Raw genomic sequence first — 13,265 nt, forward strand, 5'->3', positions numbered from 1 at the left:
TTAATGCACAGAACAAGGGAAACTAATCTATAGTGTTAGAATTCAAAACAATAGCTATCCTTATGGGGAGTAGTAGCCTGAAGGAGGACTATGGGGAGTGCTGGTCCCATTCTTTTTTTTTTTTTTTTTTTTTTGCCACACTGTGCAGCACGGGGGATCTTAGTTCCCCAACCAGGCATCAAACCCATGCCCCCTGCAATGGAAGTACAGAGTCTTAACCACTGGACCACCAGGGAAGTCCCCCATATTGTTTCTTGATCTGGATACAAAATACACAGATGGGTTCACTTTGTAAAATTTCAGTGAGCTGTACACTTAGGATTTGTGCCCTCTTTTGAATGTGTGTCACACTTTTTAATAAATTTATTTATTTATTCTTGGCTGCTTTGGGTTTTCATTGCTGCGCGCGGGCTTTCTCTAGTTGCGGCAACCAGGGGCTACTCTTCACTGCAGTGCGCGGGCTTCTCATTGCAGTGGCTTCTCTTGTTGTGGAGCACAGGCTCTAGGCACGCAGGCTTCAGTAGTTATGGCATGTGGGCTCAGTAGTTGTGGCTCGTGGGCTCTAGAGCGCTGGCTCAGTAGTTGTGGCGCACAGGTTTAGTTGCTCCGTGGCATGTGGGATCTTCCCAGACCAGGGACCATGTCCCCTGCATTGGCAGGCGGATTCTTAACCACTGCACCACCAAGGAAGTCCCTGTCATACTTTAACTTACAAAAAATTTTAAAGATTTTGCACAGCAAAGGAAACCATCAACAAAACGAAAAGACAGCCTACTGAATGGGAGAAAATATTTGCAAATGACATGACTGATAAGGGCTTTATATTCAAAATATATAATCAGGGACTTCCCTGGTGGTCCAGTGGTTAAGACTCCATGCTCCCAATGCAGGGGGCCTGGGTTCAATCCCTGGTCAGGGAACTAGATCCTGCATGCCACAACTAAGAGCCCACATGCCGTGACTAAAGATTCTGCATGCTGCAACAAAAATCTTGCACGTGGCAACAAAGATCCCACGTGCAGCAACTAAGACCCAGCACAGCCAAATAAATAAATAAATAAATAAATAAATCAGCTCATACAACTCAACATCAAAAAACAAACAACCTGATTAAAAAATGGGCAGAAGACCTGAAGAGACATTTTTTCCGAAGAGGACATTCAGATGGCCAACAGAGACATGAAAAGGTGCTCAACACTGTTAATCATCAGAGAAATGCAAATTAAAACCACAATGAGATATCACCTCACACCTGTCAGAATGGATATCATCAAAAAGACCACAAATAACAAACGGTGGCAAGGATGTGGAAAAAAGGGCGCCCTTCTACACTGTTCGTGGGAATGTAAATTGGTGCAGCCACTGCGGAAAACAGTATGGAGGTTCCTTAAAAAACTAAAAATAGAGCTACTGTATGACCCAGCAACTCCACTCCTGGGTATATGTCCAAAAAAAAAAAAAAAAAAAAAAAAACCACCACCACCACCAACAAAAGCCCCCACTAATTCAAAAAGATACATGCACATCAATGTTCATAGCAGCATTATTTACAATTGCCAAGATATGGAAGCAACCTAAGTGTCCATCAACAGAAGAATGGATAAAGATAAGGAGAGAACGAGGTGGGGGCGGGTGGGAATGGAATACTACTCAGCCATAACAAAGAATGAATTTTTGCCATTTGCAACAACATGGATGGACTTGGAGGGCATTATGCTGAGTGAAATAAGACAGACAGAGAAAGACAAATACTCTATGATATCAGTTATATGTGGAATCTAAAAAATACAACAAACTACTGAATATAACAGAAAAAGAAACAGACTCACAGATATAGAGAACAAACTAGTGGTTACCAGTTGGGAGAGGGAAGGGTGAAGGGACAAGATAGGGGTAGGGAACTAAGAGGTACAAACTACTATGTACAAAAAAAGCTACAAGGATGTACTGTACAAACCAGGGAATATAGCCAGTATTTTGTAGTAACTATAAATGGAATATAACCTTTAAAAATTGTGAATAACTATGCTGTACACCATCAACTGGCATCATATTGTATATCAACTATACTTCAACTAAAAAAATGAAAAAAATTTAAACCTCAGAATCAGTGCAAAGCCAACATCACATGGAGCACAACTCTCAAAATGAGTCCAGTCAATTTACAGAAACATGAGTGGTAATAAGATGACGGTTGTTTAAGCCAGTGACTTTTGGAATGGTTTATCATGAAGCAACAGATAATGAAAACAGATGATGAATAAGAATGTTACTGATTTCAGGGCTTCCCTGGTGGCGCAGTGGTTGAGAATCCTCCTGCCAATGCAGGAGACATGGGTTCAATCCCTGGTCCGGGAAGATCCCACATGCCATGGAGCAACTAAGCCCATGTGCCACAACTACTGAGCCTGCGCTCTAGAGCCCCTGAGCCACAACTACTGAGCCTGCGTGCCACAACTACTGAAGCCCACACGTCTAGAGCCCGTGCTCTGCAACAAGAGAAGCCACCACCATGAGAAGCCCAAGCACTGCAACGAAGAGTAGCCCCCACTCGCCGCAACTGGAGAAAGCCTGCGCACAGCAACGAAGACCCAACACAGACAAAAATCAATAAATAAAATCAATAAATTTATTTTTAAAAAAAGATGTTACTGATTTCTATAAGCTGATTATTTTATCTGCCCACCTTGCTGAACTTTATTACTTTCAGTAATTTATCAGCTTATTTGCTCAAATTTTTCTGTATTGTCTTCAAATAATAACAAATTTGCCTCATCCTTTCCAAGATTTAATATGTCTCATTTATTTTTCTTGTCTTGTTGTATTGGCAAAGGACCACCAGCCTAATATGTATCACCAATGATAGTAGTCACTCTTACCTTTTCCTGACTTTAATGAGAAATACTTTTTTAAAAGATTCTTTTTGATGTGGTCCATTTTTTAAAGTCTTTATTGAATTTATTACGATATTGTTTCTGTTTTATGTTTTGGTATTTTGGCTGCAAGGCATGTGGGATCTTAGCTCCCCAACCAGGGATCACATCCACACCCCCTGTATTGGAAGGAAAAGTCTTAACCACTGGACTACCAGGGAAGTCTCCCTTTTTGAAAAAAAATATTTATTTATTTTTGGCTGCATTGGGTCTTTGTTGGTGCATGCGGGCTTTCTCTAGTTATGGCAAGCAGGGACTACTCTTTGTTGTGGTGCACGGGCTTCTCACTGCAGTGGCTTCTCTTGTTGCAGAGCACGGGCTCTAGGCACACGGGCTTCAATAGTTGCAGCATGTGGGCCCTAGAGCATGTGGGCTTCAGTAGTTGCAGCATGTGGGCTCAGTAATTGCGGCGCGTGGGCTCTAGGGCATGCGGGCTTCAGTAGTTTTGGCACGCAGGCTCACTAGTTGTGGCTCGTGGGCTCTAGAGCACAGGCTCAGTAGCCGTGGCGCACAAGCTTAGCTGCTCCTCAGCACATGAGATCTTCCTGGACCAGGGATTGAACCCGTGTCCCCTGCATTGACAGGCGAATTCTTAACCACTGTGCCACCAAGGAAGTCCTAATGACAAATATTCTTAATGTTTCACTATTAGCATGACATTTGCTGTGGGTGTCTAGTAGAAATCCTGTATGAAGCTTCTAGTTTCCTTCAGTAGAAGTTTATCATACTTTCACCTTCTAAGCCTCTTTCCAATGTGCCTCCTCATCTCCACTGCCAGTCTTTGGTCCTCTGATCTTCAGGGGATTCTTTTTTTTTTTTTTTTAACATCTTTATTGGGGTATAATTGCTTTACAATGGCGTGTTAGTTTCTACTTTATAACAAAGTGAATCAGTTATACATGTACATATGTTCCCATATCTCTTCCCTCTTGCGTCTCCCTCCCTCCCACCCTCCCTATCCCACCCCTCCAGGCGGTCACAGAGCACCGAGCTGATCTCCCCGTGCTATGCGGCTGCTTCCCACTAGCTACCTACCTTACGTTTGGTAGTGTACATATGTCCATGCCTCTCTCTCGCTTTGTCACAGCTCACCCTTCCCCCTCCCCATATCCTCAAGTTCCTTCTCTAGTAGGTCTGTGTCTTTATTCCTGTCTTACCAGGGGATTCTTTTGAATGGAGGACAATGTGTTTCTTAACTGCACTACAGTGGTCATTTAGTATTTTCTCACTCCCCTTCCTATGTGGGGGCATTCCAAGATGGGGGAGAAGCCAAACCCTGATTCTCACTTGGGATGCCTTCATCCTTTCTTACAGAGCCCACTGAAACGGCACCCTGGGGACTTCCCTGGTGGTCCAGTGGTAAAGAACCCGCCTTACAATGCAGGGGACGTGGGTTCGATCCCTGGTCAGGGAACTAAGATCCCACATGCCGCGGGGCAAGTAAGCCCACGCACCACAACTACTGAGCTTGCGCGCCTCAACTAGAGCCCACATGCCGCAAACTACAGAGCCCACATGCTGCAAATTACAGAGTCCACGTGCCGCAAACTACAGAACCCACGTGCCGCAAACTACAGAGCCCACGTGCCGCAAACTACAGAGCCCATGCACTCTAGAACCTGTGCACAACTACAGAGCCTGCGTGCCACAACTAGAGAAGAGAAAACCCGCACACCACAACTAGAGAGAAGCCCGCGCACCACACAAAAGATCCCATATGCGTCAACAAAGATCCCACATGCCACAACTAAGACCCAACGCAGCCAAAAATAAATTAAGTAAATAAACAAATAAATAATCTTAAAAAAAAAAGAAAAGAAATGGCACCCTGTTTCCCTGCCTCTAGCCTCACCTCATCTCACTTCCTGACTCATCAAAATAATGTTTCTAAATCACAACACTCCCTGCTTCTCTTTGGCTTAAAAGCCTGTAAGTGCCATCAACTGATGAATTGATAAAGAAAATAGGGTTGGGGGCTTCCCTGGTGGCGCAGTGGTTGAGAGTCCGCCTGCCGACGCAGGGGACGTGGGTTCGTGCCCTGGTCCGGGAAGATCCCACATGCCGCGGAGCGGCTGGGCCCGTGAGCCGTGGCCGCTGAGCCCGTGAGCCATGGCCGCTGAGCCTGCACGTCCGGAGCCTGTGCTCCGCAACGGGAGAGGCCACAACAGTGAGAGGCCCGCGTACCACAAAAAAAAAAAAAAAAAAATAGAAAATAGGGTTGATCCATACAATGGCATATGATTCAACCATAAAAAGGAACAAAGTTCTGACACCTGCTACAACATGGATGAACCTTGAAAGCATTATGCTAAGTGAAAGAAGCCAGACAGAAAAGGCCACATCCAGAACAGGCAAATCTACAGAGACAGAAAAATAGATTAGTGGTTTCCAAGGGCCAGGGGGAAATGGGGAGTGACTGCTAATGGATATAGGGTTTCTTTTGGAGGTGATAAAAATGTTCTAAATTGATCATGGTGATGGTTATACAACCCTGTGAATATACTAAAACACCACTGAATGGTTAAATGGAAGAATCGTATGTCATATGAATTATATCTCATTGAAGCCATAGATAGATAGATAGATAGACAGATAAGAGCAAGCTTCTGGGGCATCCTCTAACACTGCCAGAAAAAGTCTTATTGTTTGAGAGAATAGGCCCTGGGATCAAACAGATTTAATTCAAATCTCAGCCCTACTGAGTCCTTGTGTAGTCTTTGTCAATATGCCTAAACTCTCTAAGTCTCAGTTTACTCATCTGTAAAATGGAGATAATATAATATCTACACCTACCTTGCAACATGGTTGCAAAAATTCAACCAATGTCCATAAAGTACTTAGCACAGTACCATGGGCATAGTAGGTGCTTGCTAAATGTTTCCAATCTTCTTTTGCCTCCTCCCCAGCCTTATTTCCCATCACTCCCCCACCACACACCAGTAGCCCCAGCCATTTTGCCATTGCCTGCACTGGGCCATGTTCTTCCAAGTTTCTGTGGCTTTGCTGGTGCTGTTCCCTCAGCTGGGAACACCCTTCCCCTTCTCCAGCTGGGGACCCCTGCTCACTTCAGAACCTAGCTCAAGAACCATTTCCTCTGTACAGCCTTCTCCAACATCTGCCCTGTGCTGAATTCATGAAGTCAGTCTCCCTGAACTACCACGCTTGGTGTACACATCCACCTCCTATACTAGGCCACTGTGCCTTCCTTTTCACCCTCAGCAGCAACCTAGCTCAGTGCTCAGCACAGAATAAGCACTTCGTAAATGGGAACTGGTTAAAGAGTGAACGAAGGTATCTGACATTGACAGGAGCCATTTCCTTCCCTCCACGGCCCTGGATTTGGCCATGGCTTTGAGCTTGACCTTTCCTTTGAAAAGCACTGTACAGTGGGCAGCTAATTTCTGAACTGGAATTTAGAAATGTTTCAAAGAGGTTGAGGACAGGGCCATCCCAAGGCCCTGAGGCAACACCCCCAGGCCTCCTGCTCCCCCAGACCTCTCTGACCTTCACTTCTGGCCCCAGCTGCAGGCTCTCCTGCCCTCCTTTGGGGGGACCCTGGGCCAGTTTTGCCCTCCCCTCCCCAGCCCCTTGCCTACTGCTGCCACGTGCCCCTGCTGCCCCTCAACACCTCAGCCCAGGCTAGGCACCCTCTTGATGTCCAAGGTAACAGTTGCCTGGATATAAACGGATGTTTGGGACTGGCCTGAAATGCTGAAACATTGCAAACCACCTACTGGAATGTGTTCACACAGGTGTGAACTACCCCAGGGGACGTCAAGCCTTTAAAAATGTTGTTGTTTAGTTTCTTTCTTTTTTTTAAATTAAGATTTATTTTGAAAAAATTTCAAACGCACGAGAAAATTATGAGAATACTACAATGAGTCTTATATAAACCCTTCTCCTAGATTCACTTACTTGTAACATTTTGCCATATTTTCTCTATGTACACACACACATATATAGATAGATAGAGATATATAAAACATATGCACTATTATTCTCAGTGTGATTTGTTTTTGCTGAACCAGTTGGTAATAAACTACCCACATCCCGATATTTCATTCCTAAACACCTCTGCATATGTGTCCTAAGAACAAGGACATTCTCTCACATAACCTCCATGCGATGATCAAATTCAGAAAATTTAACTTAACACGACCCTCTTATCCATAGTCCATTTTCAAATTTCACCACCTGCCCCAATACTGTCTCATATAGCAAGGCTCCTGCCAATCCAGTATCAGACATTCCTCAGACCCCTTTAATCTGGAACAGCCCCTCACCCTTTCACAACTGACACTTTATAAGGATCAGTCTTATTAGGTCTTTTTTGCACGTTCCCTTGGGCAAAGGGAGAATCAGCTATGACCTGCGACCCCACTGAAGAGCCCTCCTGTCATTATAGAAATTTGCCAGGTCGGCCTTAAGAAAACTTGCCCAGCTTTTGTGCCACATGTGGGTGGCGACAGGAGCAGGCAGGAGGGAAAGCCACATTTGTCGTGCAGCACCTAATGTGTGCCAGGCCTGGTTTTGGCGTGTAGTCCACAAAACCACCCTGGAGGTAGGTATCATTATGCCCACCTTATAGATGCAGGAACTGAGGCCTGAAGAGATTAAGTAGTTTTTTTCAAGGTCACTTGATTTCTCATATGTGGATCATTCATCCAGATGTTGAGCCACCGAGTTCTAGAGAGAAGAAAGGCCCACTCCCATCCCCTGTGTGTTTGCAGAAACTGCTTGGTGGCCTCTAGATGGGACTGGAGGGGGCAGGAGGAATGGGAGAAGTTGTGGCCAAGAGAGCAGTCCTTCCCTGCAGAGACTGGGGGAGTGGGGCAGGCTGAAAGCAGGCAGGCAGCAGGAGGCACCACCTCAGGGCAGGGGGCAGAGAGACTGAAGGGTGGCCCCACTTTGTCCAGCCCAGGCAAGCCCCGTAGGGCCTGGGACCTGGCTGGATGGAGTCAGCACAGCCCAAAACCCAGCCAGAGTTTGCTAAGGTTCTTTCACTAAAATTCTTTCTAAATAGTTGTTGGGCTGCACCCCACAGGTCTACAATCCCTGTACTTGCCCATCCTTGAGACCGAAGCAAGAGCCCGAAGTCAGCAACAGAGACATCAATGGTTTTGAGATAGGAGGGAAAGGGGCAGGACACAACCACTAGATAAATGAAGAAGGGGCGCAGCTGTTGGGATGCGATAACAACCTGCTGGAACCAGCTGAAACCAGGGTGGTTTTGAGAAGAGTCCGGTCATTGACCTTTAGCTCATTATGCCTTCATTTTAATACTCAAAATCACTCCCCTCACATCATGACAGTTCCAAGGTGGGCCATACAAGGCCAAAACGTGGGCAGTGGCCCAATTCCTGGGAAGTCCCCACTCTTCCTCGAAATAGCAAGAAAATTCCTCCCACTTGTTAACATGTGAAATCACTCAGCCCATAAAAACCAACAACCCCATGCCCTGGGGCCACTCTTTCTTATTTTTTTATTTTTATTATTGAAGTACAGTTGGTATACAATGTTGTGTTAGTCTCAGGTGTACAGCAAAGTGATTAGTTATACATATATATATTTATATATTCTTTTTCATATTCTTTTCCATTATGGTTTATTATAGGACACTGAATATATAGTTCTCTGTGTTATACAGTGGGACCTTGTTGTTTATGTAGCTTGCATCTGCTAATCCCAAACTCCTAATTTATCCCTTCCCACCCTTTCCCCTTTGGTCACCGTAAGTTTGTTTTCTATGACTGCTTCTGTTTTATAAATAAGTTCATTTGTGTCATATTTTAGGTTCCACATATAAGTGATATCATATATTTGTCTTTCTCTTTGACTTACTTCACTTAGTATGCTAATCTCTAGGTCCATCCATGTTTCTGTCAATGGCATTATTCCATTCTTTTTTATGGCTGAGTAATATTCCTTTGTATATATTATATATTCCACATCTTCTTTATCCATTCATCTGTCAATGGACATTTAGGTTGCTTCCACGTCTTGGCTATTGTAAATAGTGCTGCTATGAACGTTGGGGTGCATGTATCTTTTTGAATTACAGTTTTGTCTGGATATATACCTACGAGTGGGATTGCTGAATCCTATGGCAACTCTATTTTCAGCATTTTAAGGAACCTCCATAATGTTTTCCATAGCAGCTGTACCAATTCACATTCCCACTATCAGTATAGGAGGGTTCCCTTTCCTCCACATCCTCTCCAGTGTTTATTATTTGTAGACTTTTTGATGATGGCCATTCTGACTGATGTGAGATAATACCTCATTGTAGTTTTGATTTGCATTTCTCTAATAATTAGCAACGTTGAGCATCTTTTCATGTGCCTGTTGGCCACCTGTATGTCTTCTTTGGAGAAATGTCTATTTAGGTCTTCTGCCCGTTTTTTGATTGGGTTGTTTTTTCATTATTGAGTTGTATGAGCTGTTTGCATATTTTGGAAATTAAGCCCTTGTCAGTTGCCTCGTTTGCAAATATTTTCTCCCATTCCATAGGTTGTCTTTTCAATTTGTTGATGGTTTCCTTTGCTATGCAAAAGCTTATAAGTTTGATTAGGTCCCATTTGTTTATTTTTGCTTTCATTTCTATTGCCTTGGGAGACTGACATAAGAAAACATTGGTATGATTTATGGCAGAGAATGTTTTGCCTATGTTCTCTTCTAGGAGTTTTATGGTGTCACGTCTTATATTTAAGTCTTTAAGCCATTTTGAGTTTATTTTTGTATATGGTGTGAGGGAGTGTTCTAACTTCATTGAGTTACATGTAGCTGTCCAGCTTTCCCAGTACCACTTGCTGAAGAGACTGTCTTTTCTCCATTGTATATTCTTGCCTCCTTTGTTGAAGATTAATTGACCATAGGTGTGTGGGTTTATTTCTGAGCTCTCTATTCTGCCCATTGATCCATATACCACACTGTTTTGATTACTGTAGCTTTGTACTATTGTCTGAAGTCTGGGAGGGTTATGCCTCCAGCTTTTTCCTTTTTCCTCAAGATTGCTTTGGCAATTCTGGGTCTTTTATGGTTCCATATAAATTTTAGGATTATTTATTCTAGTTCTGTGAAAAATGTCACGGGTAATTTGATACAGATCACATTAAATCTGTAGATTGCTTTGGGTAGTATGGCCATTTTAACAATATTAATTCTTCCAATCCAAGAGCATGGGATATCTTTCCATTTCTTTTTTTTTTTTTTTCATTTTAACATCTTTATTGGAGTATAATTGCTTTACAATGGTATGTTAGTTTCAGCTTCACAACAAAATGAATCAGTTATATATATACATATGTTCCCATATCTCTTCCCGCTTGCGTCTCCCTCCCTCCCACCCTCCCTATCCCACCCCTCCAGGCAGTCACAAAGCACTGAGCTGATCTCCCTGTGCTATGCGGCTGCTTCCCACTAGCTATCTACCTTACGTTTAGTAGTGTATATATGTCCATGCCTCTCTCTCACTTTGTCACAGTTTACCCTTCCCCCTCCCCATAGCCTCAAGTCCATTCTCTAGTAAGTCTGTGTCTTTATTCCTGTTTCACCCCTAGGTTTTTCATGACATTTTTTTTCTTAAATTCCATATATATGTGTTAGCATACGGTATTTGTCTCTCTCTTTCTGACTTACTTCACTCTGTATGACAGACTCTAGGTCTATCCACCTCATTACAAATAGCTCAATTTCGTTTCTTTTTATGGCTGAGTAATATTCCATTGTATATATGTGCCACATCTTCTTTATCCATTCATCCGATGATGGACACTTAGGTTGTTTCCATCTCTGGGCTATTGTAAATAGAGCTGCAATGAACATTTTGGTACATGACTCTTTTTGAATTATGGTTTTCTCAGGGTATATGCCCAGGAGTGGGATTGCTGGGTCATATGGTAGTTCTATTTGTAGTTTTTTAAGGAACCTCCATACTGTTCTCCACAGTGGCTGTATCAATTTACATTCCTACCAACTGTGCAAGAGGGTTCCCTTTTCTCCACACCCTCTACAGCATTTATTATTTGTAGAGTTTCTTTGAATCATCTTCAGTTTCCTTTATCAATGTTTTATACTTCTCAGTATATAAGTCTTTCACCTCCTTGGTCAGGTTTATTCCTAAATATTTTATTTTTTGATGCAATTTTTAAATGATTTTTTTTTTACTTTCCCTTTCTGAGATTTCATTTTTAGTGTATAGAAATGCAACAAATTTCTGTATGTTAATCTTGTATCCTGCTACCTTGCTGAATTTATCAGTTCTAGTAGTTTGTGTGTAGAGTCTTTAGAGTTTTCTATATATAGTATCATGTCATCTGCATGTAATGACAATTTTACCTCTTCCCTCCCAATTTGGATACCTTTTATTTCTTTTTCTTGTCTGATTTCTATGTCTAGGACTTCCAATACTATGTTGAATAGAAGTGGTGATAGTAGGCATCCTTGTCTTGTTCCAGATTTTAGTGGGAAGGCTCTCAGCTTTTCACCATTGAGTATTATGTTGGCTGTGGGTTTGTCATAAATAGCTTTTATTATGTTGAGATATGTTCCCTCTGCACCCACTTTTGTAAGGCTTTTTATCATGAATGGATGTTTAATTTTATTAAATGCTTTTTATGCATCTATTGAAATGATCACATGGCTTTTGTCTTTCCTTTTGTTTATATGGTATATCACATTGATTGATTTGCATATGTTGAATATCCTTGTGACCCTGGGGTGAATACAACTTGATCGTGGTGTATGATCTTTTTTATGTGTTGTTGTGTTCAGCTTGCTAATATTCTGTTGAGAATTTTTGCATCTACATTCATCATTCTTCCTGTGGAGTGTGTATTTCTCTAAATAAACTCACTTTCAATTTTTCTTTGGCTTGCTCTTGAATTCTTTCCTGCACGAAGCCCAGGACCCTCATTTGGGCATAATCTTGATCTGCCTATCAGGCTACAGCTCCCTTCCTCCACTGAAGGTGGCTGGGGCTCATCCTGAGCCATGAAAACCAAGTAGCTCCTTAGGTAGTGGCTGACACTACCCACAGGATCTGGCAGGGACTAGCTCTCTGGTTGTGAAGGAGCCCACCGAACTTGAGGCTTTTTTCTGCTAGCTCTCTCTCCTCCTTTCCCACCTCCTGGTTATATCACTCTATCTCTTTGGACCTGAGAAGATCCACAAGACAACCACCCGGACTTCCAAATTAAGACCACAGCAAATAACTGGTGACTTGATTGGGTGAGTTTCCCCCTCCATGGCTCCTTAAGCCCAATTCCCCCTCCCTACTCATTCCCAGTCTCAGTCCAATTCTGGGACCCGGAACGACATCAGGGGTCCAAATAGGGGTACTATAAGAATCCTCTGCTACCTTTGTGGCCTGGCCCTCCCTGAGTGCTTCTTGGGGCTCAGGGTCTCATTGCACCCGAGCAGAGGTCATTGGCAGGCACTTCTCATGTGGGAATTGCAGACTTATATTCCCTAGCCTGCTTTGGATTTGCAAAATCTGTCACCCCGGACTTTCCCCTCCTCCTCCTCCTCTCAACCCCTCCTAACTTCTTAGACTGTCTATTGGTCCTTGAGCACCCTTGATGATTTTGCCAACAGCTCAGGTGTTGCCTCTGTTCCATGGGAGTACAGAGGTATCCCTCTTTAGCCTCCCCTCAGGTCAAGACCTACTATTACCCTGAGTCCCCAGCTGATTTTCGCTTGTTGGATGTTTGATCCGACATTGTTATGCTAATCATCATAAGGGTCACATCCTGAAGAGAACTTTTTCCTTGTATTACTATCATCATATCACCTTGTGGTGCTCCAGCCCTACCCTTCAACTCTATCTGCTTCTTTTCTTCTAGGGATTCCCTGGTGGTCCAATGGTTAAGACTTGGTTTTCACTGCCATGGACCCGGTTTTGATCCCTGGTTGGGGAACTAAGATCCCACAAGCTATGCGGCCAAGAAATTAAAATAAAATTAAAAATAAAAGTATGCTTCTTTCACAGGATGATAAAGATTATTCATTTAACAGATTCAGGGCCTAGGTCTCCCTCCCTCTCTGAAGGGTTTAGGCCTTAGCACTCAGGTTGCTTTTCCTCCTGCTGGCTCTTATTCCTCTCCTTAACTAACCTGGGGGGCCTCCTCAGGCTCAACGAACAGGAAGACTTTGGGTGCTTACAGGGATCTCACTACTGCCTTTGCCAAACAAACTCTTTCTTAAGGCTGGATGGCCACCAACCCAGTTCTCCTTGCTTAATTAAACACTATTTCTGCTAAATTCCTTACCCTGGAGTCAAGGGCCATCATGGATCGGGCCAATTATACTACCTCTTTATCTGCCATCAGAACT

This window comes from Delphinapterus leucas, chromosome X (genome assembly GCF_059928025.1).
Source record: "Delphinapterus leucas isolate spDelLeu-1000000601 "Yukka" chromosome X, BTC_Dleu_Yukka2, whole genome shotgun sequence".
NCBI classification, from domain to species: Eukaryota; Metazoa; Chordata; class Mammalia; order Artiodactyla; family Monodontidae; genus Delphinapterus; species Delphinapterus leucas.